General features: G+C 38.8%; 1 pseudogene; it reads left to right on the plus strand.

The window, feature by feature from the left end:
* The first annotated feature begins 1,604 nt into the window (after positions 1-1,604).
* Cyp2c6-ps4 (cytochrome P450, family 2, subfamily C, polypeptide 6, pseudogene 4) lies at positions 1,605-6,293 on the plus strand (annotated as a pseudogene).
* The last annotated feature ends 11,201 nt before the right edge of the window (positions 6,294-17,494 follow it).

Consider the following 17,494-nt stretch of genomic DNA (forward strand, 5'->3'; position numbering starts at 1 on the left):
CCTGCACGTTTCTGAACAGAAAAAATTGGGGGAGTAAATCTGGGGGAAGAGGAGAGGTAGGTGGAAAATGCAGAAGTAGAGGCATGAGAGGCGTGGATGTACGATATTAGACGAGAATCTATTTTAAATAAAAAGGTATAATAAAACTACAGTGAATAACTATGGCCATAAGAAAATCTCATTGAATTCATTTTTTATATAAATTTTGTGATACTGACAGTTCTTCTGTTTGTCTTTTCACCAGTAGAACAAATAACAAGTCTTTATTTTCCATGACTTGTATTATAGGACGGGATAATACATAACCTTTTATTAAAGATGTCTGAGTAACACTAGACATACTTTATTTACTTAGTTGTATTCTTCAGTCTTTTAAATACTTTTTTTAAAAAATTATTTATTCTTTTTGATTTACACTCCAGATTATGTTTCCCTCTGGGTCCACCCTCTGACTGTTCCACATCCCATATCTCTTCCACCTCAACAACCTCACCATTTCCAAGAAGATTTCCACACCAACCACTTCACAAGACCTCTTAAATCCTTGAGGCTTCCAGTCTTGTGATGCTTAGGTGAATCTTCTCTGACTGAACACTGAGCCAGCAATCCTCTGCTGTATATGTGTTGGGAGCCCCATATCAGCTGGTGTATGCTGTCTGGTTGGCAGTTCAGTGTGTGAGAGATCTTGGAGGTCCAGTTTAATTGAGACTGCTGGTCTTCCTACAGGGTCACCCTCCTCCTCAACCTCTACTAGCTTTCTCTAATTCAACCACAGGAGCCATCAGCTTTTGTCCATTTGTTGGGTATAAATATTTGAATCTTACTCTTTCAGCTCCTTTTTGGATCTTTCAGAGTGCAGTCATGATAGGTCAGTTTTTGTGAACATTCAATGGCCTCAGTAATAGGGTCAGGCCTTGAGGCCTCTCCTTGAGCTAGATCCCACTTTGGGACACTGAATTTAATAGAAGAGAAAGTGAGAAAGGTTCTTGAACTTACTGGCATAGGGGGAATTTTCCTAAATTGAACTCCAATGACTTATACTCTAAGATCAAGAATTGACCTCACAAAACAGGAAAGCTTCTGTAAGGCAAAGGACATAGTCAACAGGGAAAATCAGAAACCTACAGCTTGGGGAAAGAAACTTCACTAACTTGACATCTGATAGAGGGCTAATATACAAAATCTATAAAGAATTCAAGAAGCTAACCACCAAAGAACCCAAAAAACCCAATCAAAAAATGGTGTATTAAATGTGTATAAATCTACACTTATTGAGAATGCTTGTGTAAATGTTTAAGATAACAAATATTTGAAGTTAAATACACAGTTAAGTATGCCGTTAAACTTGGGCATGGTGGCTCATGTATACACTTCTATCCTTGGGAAGATAAAGCAGATGAGTAGATAGTTTGAGGTATATCATGAGATATTAAAGCATGAAGAACAGCTTGTTTTTGTTATTGTCACTAGAATAAAGTCCATGTAAAAGACAGATTATAGATCAGAAGCTAGCTGATTAGTCAATTATGCCATATTGATTATGTAGCCACCTGATAAAAGCTCTAAGCTACCTGATCAGAGCTGTGTCACTAAAGAGAAACTCAATGGATCTGGTCATGTTGCTGGTGCTCACTCTCTCCTGTCTCATTCTACTGTCTATCTGGAGACAGAGTTCTGGGAGAGGAAAGCTTCCTCAGGCCCTACTCCTCTCCCAATTATTGGCAATTTCTTTCATCTAGATTTGAATAACATCACCCAATCCTTAACCAGTGTAAGTATGCTCCTCTAGTACCTTGCAAAGAAAGATAAATATAACTCTTTTAAAAATTTCTTTTCATTTTGAGATTATAATTACATAGTTATTATTTTGAGATTATAATATATTCTTCCTCTTTTCTCTTTCCAATCCTTCCCATATACTCCTTCTTGTTCTTTTATATAATCCATGGCTATTCTCTTATTATTGTTGTTACATGCATATAGATATATTTATATACATATATTCCTAAATATAAGCCGTAAAGTCTGTATAACATTATTTTTGTGTACATTTTCAGGACTTGCCCAAACGGCATTGTAATCAATGATTGTAAAGCTAAAAATCTGTAAAGGTCATTTTTTATCCCCATCAGAAATTGAAGAAAAAGCAATTTCTATGGTGAATTAGAGAACTTTGGGTATTTACATATTATAATGACATTTGGAAAATTGCAAAAACTATGTATACTTCTCATCTTTATTTTATTTCTGTTTCCATATTTTTTGCTAAGTCTCTGGAAAGGGACACATGATACCATCCACCAAGTCAGGCAGCACTTTAAATCTCTGTATTTATTAGCATTTGGTGCTGAAGTTCTCTAAATAGCTGATGTTTTATTAAAAGAAACTATCCGTAGATGACGCAAAACACAGGAAGTAAGAGAACTAAACATATTTGATACTATCCAAATTGACTTTTCTTCTGTGCCTGGGACCATGAATGCCTCAGGGTGAATCTGTTCTCTTAGCAGATGCCCATGCTGTGTGCTGCTTCAGTGGTGCACCATCTCCACATCTCTAGTAATGATAGAATGAACTTGGGGTCCCCACTATGGATTTTCTCTCTTCTTCCTGGGGCTAAGCTGCACAGGAAAAACCTTATAGGTGTTGCTGAAACCGTCATCTGAGCATTGATACTTATTTTATTATGAGTGAACATGGAATTAGATTGTCCAGGCATCAAGTTATAAAAAAGAGTATTTTTAAATGTTGAGTACTCTTAGATTTTTAGTTTATTATTATTATTATTATTATTATTATTATTATTATTATTATTATTATTATTATGAAATTATTTACCTCCCAAATGTTGCCTATTACTCCCTTGAAGAGTTCTTCTTCATTCCCTTTCTCTTTTGTTTCTGAGAGGGTGACTTAGTCATCCCCCTTCCCTGGTATATAAAGTCTCTGTAGACTTAGTCTCATCTTTTCCCACTAAAGCCAGGAGCCATGTATAGTCCTCTGCTATACATGTGTGAGAAGCCTTGTACAAGTTTGTGTATGCTCTTTAGTTTGTGGCTTATTCTCTGGAAACTCCCAGTGGTCCAGGTTAGTTAACACTCTTTGTCTTCCTGTGGGGTTGCTATCCCCTTCAGTTTCTTCAATCCTCCCACTCTTCTTTACCCTTCCAATGTTGAACTGTAAATATATATATCCTTTTCAGTCAGCGGCTTGTAGAGCCTCTCATTGGAAAGAAATGCTAGGTTTCTGTCTGTAAGCACAACATAGCATCAGTAATAGTGTTAGCATTTGGTGACTGCCCATGGGATAGAGTCTTTTATTCATGAGCAATTCATCCCCAAAATGAATTTGGAAAACTCTTGCTTCAAGTACTTACTGAAACATGATCAAGAGACTTGCTGAATATTTTGATGTGACTCTTTATTGTAATCTAAATATCAACTGTCTGGGTCATCACATTGTGACAACACTGAAAAGTAACAATTACCCATTATTATGCTTTTCAATTTCCAGTTCTCAAAAGTGAATGGCTCTGTGTTCACTCTGTACTTTGGCATGAAGCTCATTGTGATATTGCATGGATATGCAGCAACAAAAGAAGGCTTGATTGATCACGGAGAGGAGTTTACTAAAAGAGGAAGCTTCCCAGTAGCTGAAAAAATTAATAAAGGCCTTGGTAAGTGTACATGTTTATGAGTGATCTGGGTAGCATTCACAGTGAGGAAGAAGATAGACAGCAAAGGCCAGACTTGATCCTGGGGCTCGGACTATGCCTCTCTAGGGTTGTGTCTTCGCCAATGCTCTCCTTCTTCCTGGGATCACATTGTAGTTTCTATTCCCATTTGTTCAGGAATTGCTTTTAGCCATGGAAATAGATGGAAAGAAATAAGACGCTTTACACTCATGACCTTGCAGAATTTGGGCATGGGGAAAAGAGCATTGAGGACCGTGTTCAAGAGGAAACACAGTGCCTTGTGGAGGAACTGAGGAAAACCAATGGTGATCATACATTCCTGTTTTGACTTTTCCATCCTGATACAGGTTAGAGTCCAATGGATCTACTGGTATTATTCTATTCAAAATGATGTTTTCTCTGTTGCTTTTGAATCAGGTATCATCATGAACACAGCATTTATTTTAATTTTCTAATAACTTACATCCTTAGAACAAACATACCTTATTTATTGGTAGTCGTTTTTACCACAGATCAGTTGCTATTGAAAATGGTGGCAGTGACTTCATCTACATTTAAAGATTCCAAACCAGATGTTATTTCTTTTCATTTTCTTGAATTACTTTCATCTCCCCAACTTCACTGATGTGGCAATGTGTCTTGAATGCACATTTTCATAGTCCTGGGTACTTATGAGTCAAAGTATATTTTCATTCCTTAGCTGTATTTAATAGAATGTCATCATGATTTGAAAACTTATCATAATTTCATTTTATTATGATTTGTATGCTTTAAGAATTTACACATGACAGTATTTATCTTCAAACACAAAGAACTTAATAAAATGACTTGTTTAATTAACCTTGAATTGTTTTCATTACCAACATCTCATTTTTGCTAATTATATTACATATCTGTCTTCTGTTGTGTAAACCATTTCTCTCTGTATTCGCTGTTTTGGCTTAGGTGATGAACAGATCTTCAATTACTATGTGAATGCTACTCACCCCTGAAATACCTTTCACAGAACAGTCAAGTTATCTGCTTAAATTATGAAGAAACTTGTCTTTAAGTACTTTCTCCAAAATAAAATGAAGACTGACAATCATATTTTGGTGAAGTTTAAAATTTCTCCAGGGATTTTACCCATTAACAAAGATAAAGTGCCCTCTTGGTATATTTTAATAACATATTACAATTGTTTCCCATTCCTCAGGCTCACCCTGTGACCCTACCTTCATCTTGGGCTGTGCTCCTTGCAATGTCATCTGCTCCATTATTTTCCAGAATTGTTTTGATTATAAAGATCAAGATTTTCTTAGCTTGATGGAAAAACTCAATGAGAACATCAAGATTGTGAGCAGTCCCTGGATATAGGTGAAGAAAATTCATCTCCTCCTGAAAGCAAAGTTATGACTATTCTTTTTCACAGATCAAATTACAAGGGGACTAATAGTGATGTAATGGTACCCATGCACTGCCTAGAGTAGTATGAATGGGACCTCTGGAAGAGAGGTCTATGTCCTTAGCTAAACCAACAGATAAACAAAGCACAAATGCCAAGAAAGCTCAAGCTGCTTATCTTCCTATGTGATGTTATTTTTATTTGACACACAGTGAGGTTTTTCTACAAATTAATCCATTGATTTTTAGAAAGATATTCAGTCACTCATAGAAGAACATTTTTGAACTACTCACAAGTTCTTGTACTATCAATAGTTAAAACCTACCCATTTCTGTATTTGGCATAAATAACAGTGTAGACAGAAAATATTCTTCTAAAGATATTTTGGATAATGATACAGGAAGCACTGAAACCACTGAAATGTTTGCTGCTTTATTTTGGATCCTCCATGACAAGGGAACAGGAAGAAATGATAATATGAATGGTGGATCATGAATATGTTCACAATCTTTCCCTGTGATGAATTAGCATCTCCTGCTCTCTGCCTATATAGTAGTTATGGACCACAAAGAAGTAAATAATGGTGTGTAATTTTTGTCAAGGAATCTTTAGAGGCGCACACAATTCCACGTTCTCACTTCATGTCAGAGATTGGCTGATTGAAAAGCTTTCTGCAGTGAATTATTTACCCTATTTTAGCATGTACTAGCATCCAAAGTGTAAGGATTATATTACTTAATATCATATGATATTTAAAATTTGTAGGCAAAATTGAATTATTACTGAATATGAAAAAATTCACTGTGAACCAGGATTATATGGGCAGGATTTTCTTCCTCAATTTTTCTACTACGTAGAATTTATATATAATTTTATTATGTATAAAATGGAGCAACTCTTTTTCAAGGTGAAAATAAATCATTCATGGGACTATAAATCAAAATCAGGCTTGCTAGATTATAGTATGTCTGTACTTCTTTATTATACCTTATGCATTTAATAAATTCTTGGTGTTTTTCCTTGTAGTTCTGCAGTTCTTTCCCTGTTTTCATTGATTATTGTCTGGGAAGTTATATGACATTAGCTAAAAATGTGTATCATACTAGAAACTACATTCTGAAGAAAATAAAAGAACATCAAGAATCACTGGATGTTACAAATCCTCATGACTTTATTGATTATTACCTAATTAAGTGGAAGCAGGTAAAGCATTGATATATACTCATTTATTTCATTTTTCAAGTATTTTCTCATTCACTGAATACTTAAGTATTTGCCAGAGCTTTGTAAACACTCAGTTCAGTGTCATTTGAACACTAACTTGAATAGTTATTTGGTGTGTGAAAATACAATATGGATTCAGGAACACATAAGGAGAATTGGTTAATTAGAACACATTGCCATTTATCTTAGCACATAAAATAAACAAAACCGAGTAGAAAGACAATATTAAGTGCAGCAGAGATGGAAACTGACTCACATCATGCCATAAAGTATAAGTTATTGTGACTGATAAACTTTGTATTTTTTGTTTTTCCCTGCTTTTCCAAATTCATGCCATTGTGTGATTTCATTTATTATTTATTCAATACATTGTGTAAGAAAGTATTCATTTGTAATAATCATTTTGTGCCTTAAGCATTTTTCAAACAGAAATGAGATTTTATTTTATTTTAATTTTTATGTTTTTTGTTCTATTCTTTATTTTTATGGTCCAGTCTTTATTCCTCTCTCAGTTCGCCTTCTGATTGTTCTTCATCTTATTCTTCCTCACCACCCTTGTCTACAAAAGGTTGTCCCCACCAGCACTAGGCCAGCAGACCTTCCCACTTCTTGGGGCCTCAATTCTCTGAAGGGTTAGGTGCATCTTCTCTCACTGAGGTCAGAACAGGTAGTCCTCTGCTTTAGATGTGTTGGGGGCCTCATGTCAGCTGGTGTATGCTTCCTGGTTGGTGGCACAGGGTCTGAGAGATCTTGTGGATCCAGGAAGACTGCTGGTCTTCCTATGGGGCCACCCTTCTCCTTACCTTCTACTAGTTTTACCCTAATTCAACCACAAGGGTCAGTAGCTTCTGTCCATTAGTTTCCTATAAGTATCTGCATCTGACCCTTTCAGCTACTTGCTGAGCCTTGAATTGGATCCCAATTTGGGCCTGTCACTGGACCTCCTTACCTTCAGTCTCTTCTCCATTTTTGTCCCTGCAATTATTTCAGACAGGAAAAATCTGGGTCAGAGTTTTTGACTGTGGGATGTCAACCCCATTCCTTCACTTGACAATCTGTCTTTCTACTAGTTCCCTCTCCTGACTGTAGGGCATTACTTTTTTTAAATTTAATTTATCATTTTATTTATTTATATTTCAAATGTTATCCTCCTTCCCAATTTCCCCTCCAAAAGCACCCTACACCACCCTATCCTCCTGCTTGCATGAGGTGGCTCCCCTACACACCCACTCACTCCACATCACTGCCTTAGCATTTCCCTACACTGGGGCATCAAGCCTTCAAAGGACCAAGGGCCTCCCCTCCCATGGATGCCAAATAACTCTGTCCTCTGCTACTTCTGCAGCTAGAACCCTGGGTCCTTCCATGCCCATTCTTCGGTTCGTGGTTTATTCCCTGGGAGCTCTGGGTGTCTGGTTGGTTTATATTGTTATTCTTCCTATGGGGTTGCAACTCCCCTCGGCTATCTCAGTCCTTTCTCAAACTCCCATGTGTGTCAGTCTCTGGTTGGTATGTCCTTCAGTCTCTGCTCCATTCTTTGTCCTTCTATTTCCTTTAGCCAGGAGCAATTCAGGGTTAAATTTTTGAAGGGTGAATGGCCCCATCACCAACCAGGGGCTGTGCCTAACCTCTGGATATGGTCTCTACAGGTTCCCCCTCCCCTTTGTTGGGTATTTCAGCTTATATCATTCCTGTTGGGTCCTGGGAGCCTTTGCCTTCCTGGCATCTGGGTCTTTCTGTTGGCTTCCCCCTGTTCCCCGTCTTTCATCACTACACACCTCTGTTCAATTTCTTGACCATCTGAACATCTCCCCTGTCTTCTTCCACATTTGATCCTGTCCCCCTCTTTTTCCTCTACCCCTCCTCTCTTCCTCCTATGTCCCTCCCACTTATACCTCCTGTTGTTACTTTGCTGCCCTTTCGATGTAGGACTGAAGCATCCACACTTTGGTCTTTCTTCTTCTTCAGATTCTTATGGTCTCTGAGTTATTCTGAGCTTATGGTCGGTATTCTGAGCTTTTGTACTAATGTACACATATCAATGAATACATACCATGTGTGTTCTTTTGTGATTGTGTTACCTCACTTAGGATGACATTTTATAGTTTTGTGAGTTTCATTGATTTAAATGGTGGTGTAGTACTCCATTTTGTAAGTGTACCAACATTTTCTGTATCCATTTTTCTGTTGAAGGACATTTGGTTTGTTTCCACTCTTTGGCTATTAGAAATAAGGCTGATATGAACATAGTGGAGCATATGTCCTTGTTATATGTTGGAGCATCTTTCAGGTGTATGTCCAGGAGTGTATAGCTGGGTCCTCAGGTGGTACTATGTCCAATTTTCTGAGGGCATTTCTTCTGGAGTCCCTCCCTTTGTGTCCTGAGAATCTCTCACCTCCCAGGTCTCTGGTACCTTGTAGAGGGTTCATCTACAACCTATCTCCCAAGGTTGCCTGTTTTCACTTTTTTCAGCTGATCCTCAGGGCTTTAGTCCTGTTTACCCCCAATACCAGATAATGTTTCCTCTTTTGCCTGTCTTCTTTCCCACCCTAGTCCCTTCTTCCTTCTGCGCCCCATGATTGCTTTCTTCTCCCTGTCAAGTGGATTAAGGCATCCTCACTTGTGTCCTTTGACTTGTTAGCTTCCTTGAATTCTATGGACTGTATCCTGGGTATTCTGTACTTTTTTAGCTAATATGCACATATTAGTGAGTACATGCCATGCATGCCACTTTGGGTCAGAGTTACCTCACTCAGGATGACATTTTCTAGTTCCATCCATCTGCTGGCAAAACTCAGGATGTCCTTGTTGTCAATAGATAAATAGTATTTTCTTATGCAAATGAATCATGTTTTCCCTATCCATTCTTCCATCGTGGGACATGTGGGTTGTTACAGCTTCTGACTGTTACAAATAAAGCCACTATGAACAAGTGGAACACATACTCCTGTAGCATGGTGGGGCATTTTCTGGGTATATGCCCAGGAGAGGTATAGTGGGTCTTCAGGTATATATATATTTCCAATTTTCTGAGGAACCTGCAAACTGATTTCCAGAGTGGTTGCACCAGTTTGCAATCCCACCAGCAGTTGAGGAAGGTTCCTTTTCTCCACAACCTTGCCAACATGTGCTGTAATGTGAATTTTTGATCTTAGCCATTTTGATGGGCTAAGGTGGAATTATGGGGTCATTTTGATTTGCATTTTCCTGATCACTGAGGATTTTGATCATTTCTTTAAGTGATTCTCAGGTATTCGAGATTCCTCTTTTGTGAATTCTCTGTTTAGTTTTATACCTTATTTTTTCATTATTTCCTGCATTCTACTCCTTTTGAGTGAATTTATTTCTCTTTGTTCTAGAACTTTGGTGTGCTGCCAATAGAGCAACATGAGCCAGGCAAAATATTACTGCTAAGTGGGAGATGGGAATGCAGGGAATAACATGATGTATCAATAACATTGAAGACCTAAATATATCACATGCTTGAACTATAGAACATGAAGAAATGAATCAGACATGATGATCTGTATACCAGAAGACATCCATGGAGATCTGTGGGGGTGGGGGACAGCTGAAGCAAACAAACCATTACACTCTTTGAGGGGGAATGGGGAGCCATGTCAAGGTAGCCACTTTCTTTCACTGCTATTATGTTGCTGAAAGGCTAGAACAAGTAGGGAGTGGAATTGTATTTGAAGCTTCTGCTATGGTTGGCACAAAGTGGTGAAGCACTGGCAGGGGGCTAGGATAGCAGGTAAAATGCAGTGGACAGGTTGGGGCTACTGGGTAGGAAGTGACTGTGGTGTGTTGCCAGGGCAGCATCTAGTGGCAGAATCTCTTGGAGAGAATTCTTCTCTCCAGGAAGAATTACAGTTCTTATATGACAGAAGCACTCAGAGCAATCCTTGATGGAGTAATTCTCATATTCTTATTCCTTCTTATACCTTATTGGTATAAGATATCATATGCATCTTGTCGTGGGTTGTGGTTTGACAGCAGAAGCTTTATATTTGCTTCATCTGAGATATTAGTGATGCCTCATCTGCATGTGGAGGGTGTTAGCACACTTATTGTCATAATCCTCCATGGGATACCACAGTCATTTTACAGGTATCTGGCCAGGGAGCAGGTGAAGCACCTACCACCCTCTGGTATGAAGGTCCAGTGCTTCCAAACCCACTCAACATTACCAAGTTTCCTGGTATGGTCCACTGCCCCACAATGCCTCCTTTTCTTTTTTTATAAAGGAAAGATGTCAACAGAATAACTGTCTTTTATATTGGGAAGAGTTTGATGTTGAACCAAACCTGATTAGTAGTGAGGTTTGAAATGCTAGTCAACAGTTATTTTATAAATTGGATGATGTGGGTTGCCAAAAGAACCAAGGCTCATATGGCTAGTATGGGCCTGATGAGAGGAAGAATCCAAGCTACCAAAAGTTTAGAGTACTAAGAGGTAGTGGTGTTGGGAACTTAGCTTCCCTGGAGATTTCCCTGGAGCTCTTTAGCATTTGTACATCTTTCTCTACTAGCCCAGATTTATTGACATGCAAACAACATTTCATCCCCAGCAAAACTTACATTCTTCTCTGTTTAGGGGTCAGTTTGTCCAGGGCCCTTGAGTTTTGCAGAACAACTCCTGCTAAGGAGGTTATCTGGCACTGAAGGGCCTCAAGAGTGTCTGATGTGGAAGACATTGCCTGGTCAATCTTGTCCTCAAAGTCACTGGCCAGATGTTATGTTTGGACAAGGGCTGTTCCATTTGTTCTTGTCATACCTAGTGAAACAGTGAGGCCCAGTCCAATGATGAGAAGGATGAAGATATCTCTCTTCTTTTGGTTCCTCCTATCTGCAAGGAACAATTATCACAAGGATCTAGAAGCCCTGAAAATGAGGGTTAATATAGGAACCTATAGTGCCTTTGTAACAGACGATAGCAGGAGAGTTAATACATATTGGTTTGGTGATGGTGATGTCATGGCCATATGTAAGATGCAGTTTTATGAAGGGTCCTACAGGGCAAAAATGGAAGTGGTGGGAAAAAGAGAGGAAGGTCTTGTGTTTTCCTTGTGGGTAAGGGTCCATGAAATTCATGAAGAGAAATGCTAATGGGAACAGATGTTAATAGTGGTTGGGTGAGCAAAGCAAAGGAAAAACATTGGGGGGAGTTGGGATTGTTGGTTAAGGGAAGGAAGTCAGCTGTATATGGATGTATTGTAGCTAGAAGACAGTAGTTTGGAGTTCCTTCTGAGGTTGATTTTACTGGTGAAGAATATTAACATGGGTAAAGACTGATTTGGAGATGGGAAAAAACTCATGGAGACATGATTATTAGCTATGGGTTTTTGGCATAGCCATAATGGTAGAGTTTACTCATGACTCTGGTTCACCAATGTTCAACCCATGGGTCACTGATGGAAAGCTGAAAACCAGCTTTAACATTGGTGAATGTTGGCTGGTGAATTTTATACCTCTGTATGGTGAGACCTCATGGAGGTAGTCACCTGCATTTTGGTAAGGAAAGCAGAGAAATGGACTGGTGTGGGTTCACCTACAGCTCAGGAGGTTAAATTCTGGAAATTTGATTGCACATGTCCCACATGATCACCCATCGGTTGTGGTTGGGCTTCAAGGTATCTTGGAGACACTGCTTTATATGGGGAAAACTCAGTCTGACAGGTGTGGAAGTCAAAGCTGATTCAGGTGTCCTGGGCCTGCAATGAGTCCAGGGTCATGAGCTTCTCAGATTCTTGGAAATATGTGCATCACTGAAAGTTGCAATGAGCTGAGAATAGAGTTGGGGCCCATAGGCTGAACACTGCTGTCTAGCCTGGGGCTGGGGGAAAGGGGAACTCTGGCTTGTTTCAGAAGTGATTGTCCTTAGTTTGGTTGTAGAGTTGTGGTTGGGAGTTCAGAGAGACCTAATACAGGATAACTGAGCTGTGACTTAATAGTTGAATGCCTTCTCCATGTCACCCCACAGTGGCTCTTCATGAAAGAGACAGTCCACAGTTTTAACTGTTTATTGACTGTTCATGTGGAGAATAGTTGCATACTATACCAACTTCTCAGGGTGGAATGTCTGAAAAGGGGAGCTTATTGGCTAAGCCCTCATGGTCTCTAGGTACCTCATTAGCATGGAGAACTCTGTGCTGAGCCTATTTGACCAGAGGTCACATTTCCTTAAGTGGGGAGTGTGGCACATTTTCCATGCTGGGAATGGCAGGGAATGAAGAGTTATGTAAAACTCAGGTGTTTGCACACCAAATCTTCAGTTCTCAAACCTGTTCTACATTACCAAACCTCCTGGCATGATTTTACCATCCCATCGTCTTGGAGAAGTGGAGATGGAATCTGGGTGTGTGGATATCTCAATCCTGATCCAGCAACCTTCAAGTGGGCAATCCTACATTCCTATGAATTTGTTATGTTCGTTGTAGGTTTCTCTAGCAAAGATACTCTAGTATAGGTCCTGGGAAGGGTAGGGGTAGTCTTGACAGTAGCAGAGTTAGTATGAAGAATGATAAAAACACCCAAGAGAATGGAGGAGAGGGAAGCTTGTGGCCTGGGCAGCATTCACCAGATCATGGATGTCCTTACAGGAGACCTTGCCTTTCCTCTGTGTTTGGAAATTCCTCCTCCTCCTCTTCCTCCTCCCCTTCTTCTCCTCTTCCTCCTGCTCTTCCTCCTCCTCCTCTTCCTCCTCCTCTTCCTCCTCCTCCTCTTTCTCCTCCTCTTCCTCCTCCTTTTCCTCTTCCTCCTCCTCCTTCTCCTCTTCCTCCTCCTCCTCCTCCTCCTCCCCCTCCTCCTCCTCCTCCTCTTTCTTTGCACTTGATCTGCCATATTCTTGGTTGATGGGGTGGTGTCAGGCATTTCTGTTAGGAACCAAGATAGGCTTAGGTTGACCCGGTGGGAAATCATAAGTCAACCACACCCAGTTGTAAGTTGAGGGTCTGGTCCATTCCAAATTCCATCCAAAGGACCATGTCCATATACTATGGCAGGGGGAGATAAATTTGGTGTGTGTCAGTGGAGGAAGATAGGAGGGTGTTTGGAGTTTTTGTAGATGTTAAATTTGTTTAGTGTAGACAGAGCTATTATTAATTGTACATTAGGGGGTATGTGGTTGTCTTTTGTTTTTGAAATTGGATTTCAAGGGTTTGATGTACTTTTTCTACTATTCCTTGAGGGAAATCCCTGTATGGTGAACAATTTCCCAACATGTGCAGAAGGTTTTGAATTGAGAGCTAGTGAAGTCAGGGAGATTATCAGGTTTTATCTGTTGAGGAATGTCATGATGGCAAAGGTAGAGAGCATATGGTGAATTAGCTGTTTTGACTTTTCACTTATTTGGGCTGTAGCCCACATGTGTATGGATCTACTGTAACAAAAGCATACTTTTGCCTAGCAAATTGAGAAACATAAATGACACCAATTTACCCTCAGGTGATTTATTAGAAAGCTCTGGGGTTGGGGTCCATCATTTTTAAAGCCGGGATGGTAATAATTGATGCACATGAGGAGCATGGTTTTATTATCCTTCAGATTTGAGCCAGGGTGATGTGGGGGAAGCTGGCATGAAACCCTTTCATATTTGTGTGTATACAAATAAAATTTGTCTGTTTGTTCAATGGAGACCCCCACAGCTTACTACAACTGACTTCATGATGAACGTACCCTTAGGACATAAAACTCAGAGCACAGCCAATACTACTTGCCAAAATGAAAACAAAACAAACAAAACAAAAACTGAAAAACTAAAAACAAAAAAAACCCCTTAGTCATGAAAGTCCAGTTCTGGGAAAGTCTCCCAATGTATTATTCTTACTTTTTGGCTTCTGTAGTTCAGCTTCTAACTAATCATATTTTTAACTGAAGTATGTTAGCATAGAGTATGGTATTTGTGCTTAAAAGTTCATCATAAGAAATGCTCAGGGCTACATTGAGATCCAGAAAAACCAATGCTGTTACCAGCTGGCTAATAGACTTACTGTTGGCTTAAACCTATGTCTGAGCAGTCTCCTTTTATGGGTACCTATAAGACACCTTCTTTTGTGTCTTTCCTATGAAGACAATTACTCTTCATTGTGCTTCCTGATGTGGGAAGAAGGATAGTATGGGCATCCCTTTGAAAACCAATGCTGTTTGTCATATCCCATCCTGAAACTATAGTTTAGACCAGTCCAGAGACAAGTTTAGTAAAGGGAAAGGACCAAGGTTAGGTCATGCTGCCTATGTACAGATACTTCAGATTGTGTTTTGTAGCTCACGGTTTTATCAGCTACCCACAATGATTCTAGTGGGAAATAAAACAGGTTAAGACATATTTCTCTAACTATTCCAAAGGCTCTGACTCCAGCTAGTATCCTGGGCATTGAGGCCATAAGGATCACATCAATTTAAGAGCTTACTAATTTCCAATATAAAATCAAATATAAAGTTTTATGCTTTTTAGTCTAGCTTATGTCTAGTAAATGTAACTTTGTTTCTTTGGGATTTTAGTTCAATGTGAGTCAGGCAGCAAATTCTGCTTAACTTACACAAGATGACTTTTGGTCACCAAAAGTCTAAAGAATATTAACATAGAACTTTTCTGACCTCCATGTCAGAAAACAATGATCTAATTATTAACTAGATTTTAAAGATCAGGATCAAACCTTTTTGATCTCAATGTCAAGTATTATGATGTAATTATTAACTAAGTTCATGTTTGTTTTAAATAGGATTTAATAAGGTTGATATTGAATCACAGTACACACTCAGTAAAGGTTGGTAGATGCAATAGAACTGAATGTCTATATGGAGAAAAAAAAAGGGCAAGATGAGGACTCACACCCTGGCTCAACTACCTGTCTCTGTCTGCCTAGGCAAAGGACAGGATCTCCAAGACTTACCTTTTAACCCCTGGTGGAAATAATTTTGGCTTAGACAAAGAAAGTAGAGAAAATCAAATGAAATACTGAAGTGATCATTTTAAAAAAATACACAGAATATGTATAATATGATTTATGAAATACTGTATAACAGTTTTAAAAGACAATTTTCTGTGATAAGAGAGCTTAGCAATATCTTTTTAGCCAATTTAGAACAAGTATGATGTCACCTCTACAAGGATGCCACTGCGTGAGCTTTGCCATTATAATTAGAATAACATATATCATTCCATTAATATTTTAATTTTTATGATCCCATTCTGAATGGTTTGGTCATTTTAAACTATGATTTCTAACATTCTCAATTAATTATGATATATTAAAGCCAAAGGAAACTGCTCTGTTTTCAACTTTCATTATTTATTGTATAGTAATTTTTTCTTATCAATTACAGAATTATGATGACAGTTTTATGTCAAGTTGAAACAAGCTAGAGTCATTTTGAAAAAGTGAACCTCAATTGATAAAATGTATCTCTCAGTTCTGGCTATAGATATATTTTTAATTAGTGATTGATTGAAGAGGACCCAGCTCATGATGGGTGGGGCCATCTATGGGATGGTGTTTCTGTGTTTTAGGGGAAAGCAGGATGAACAAGCCTTGGGAAATAAACCAGTAAAGTCATCTCTCCATGACTTCTGTATCAGTCTCTACTTCCTGAACACACCCTGCTTGAGTTCTTATTTTGACTTCCTCCAATTATGAACCATCCTGTAGAATTGTAAACCATTTAAAGACTTTCCTCCTTAATTTGCTTTTGGTTATGATATTTCATCACATCATTATTAACTATAATTTAGACAATAATAAAAAATAGAAAACACTTTTTCTTGGGGAGACAATATATTCAGTTACTCACAGTTCTGCAAGTATTTTCTGCTCAGATATCAAATGTTTCTGTGGTCAGTTATACTGAGCTAGTTTCTCTTCTAGAATGATGTGAAGGCGGCAATCCCAATACTTTTTTTATGTAGTCATATAGGTATACAGCTGTACTTTGGCGATTTTGTGGACTGCCTAACAGAGGGTTTAGCTGTTTTGCCTGAACTTGAAACTTTTTTCCTTCCTACTGTGTTGTCTTTTCTAGTATCAAATAATATTTTTACTGTATCATGATTTGCGCCATTTGACTGTCATCCCTTGAAGGCCTGCACTTTTCTGAATAGAAAACCGAGCATCGAGAGGAGTAATACTGCAGAGAGAAGGGAGATGGAAGAAACAAGGAGAAGTAGAGGGATGAGAGGACTGGATGTATGATATTAGATAAGAATCTATTTTAAATAAGAAGTTGTAACAAAACTACAGTGAGTAACTATGGCCATAAGAAAATCTCACTGAATTCATTTTTTTCTATGAACTGTGTGATACTGACAGTACTTCTGTTTGTCTTTTCACCATTAGGACAAATAAAAAGTATTTTCCATGGATTGTATTTTATGATCTTTTATTCAAGATGTCTGAGTAACACTAGGCGCACTTTTTTACTTAGTTGTATTTATCAGTATTTTTTATTGGATATATTTCTTTATTTATATTTCAAATGTTATTTCCTTTCCTGGTTTCATGTCCATAAGACTCCTAGCCCCTTAGCATCTCCCATAAAAGTGTTCCCCCCCCATACGGACCACTACAATCCCCCTGACATTACCCTGCACTAGGGGTCCAACTTAGGCAGGACCAAGGGTTGCCCCTTCCACTGGTGCCCCAACAAGACTATTCTCTGCTACATATGTAGTTGGATACCTGGGTCAGTCCATGTATAGTTTTTGGGTAGTGGTTTAGTCCCCAGAAGCTCTGGTTGGTTGGCATTGCTGTTGTTATGGCATTGCAAGTCCCTTCAGCTCTTTCGATCCTTTCTCTAATTCCCCCAAATTGTGTCCCATTCTCAGCTCAGTGGTTTGCTGCTAACGTTTATCTCTGTATTTGACATGCTCCTGTTGTGTCTCTCAGGAGAGATCTATATCTGATACCTGTTAGCATGCACTTCTTAGCTCCATACATCTTATCTAGTTTTGGTGGCTATATATGCCACATGTCGGCAGGGTCTGAATGTTCTGCTCTAAACTTTGCCTCCATAACCCTTCCTATGGATATTTTTCCTTCATTTTAAGGAGTGAAAGCACCCGTATTTTGGTCATGCTACTTCTTGAGCTTCATGTGGTCTGTGAATTGCATCTTGGGTAATTCGAGTTTGGAACTAATGCAGACTTATCAATGGATGCCCACCATGTGTGTTTTTCTGTGATTGGGTTACCTTAC

Source organism: Rattus norvegicus, chromosome 1, assembly GCF_021556685.1.
Source record: "Rattus norvegicus strain SHRSP/BbbUtx chromosome 1, alternate assembly SHRSP_T2T, whole genome shotgun sequence".
Taxonomy (NCBI): domain Eukaryota; kingdom Metazoa; phylum Chordata; class Mammalia; order Rodentia; family Muridae; genus Rattus; species Rattus norvegicus.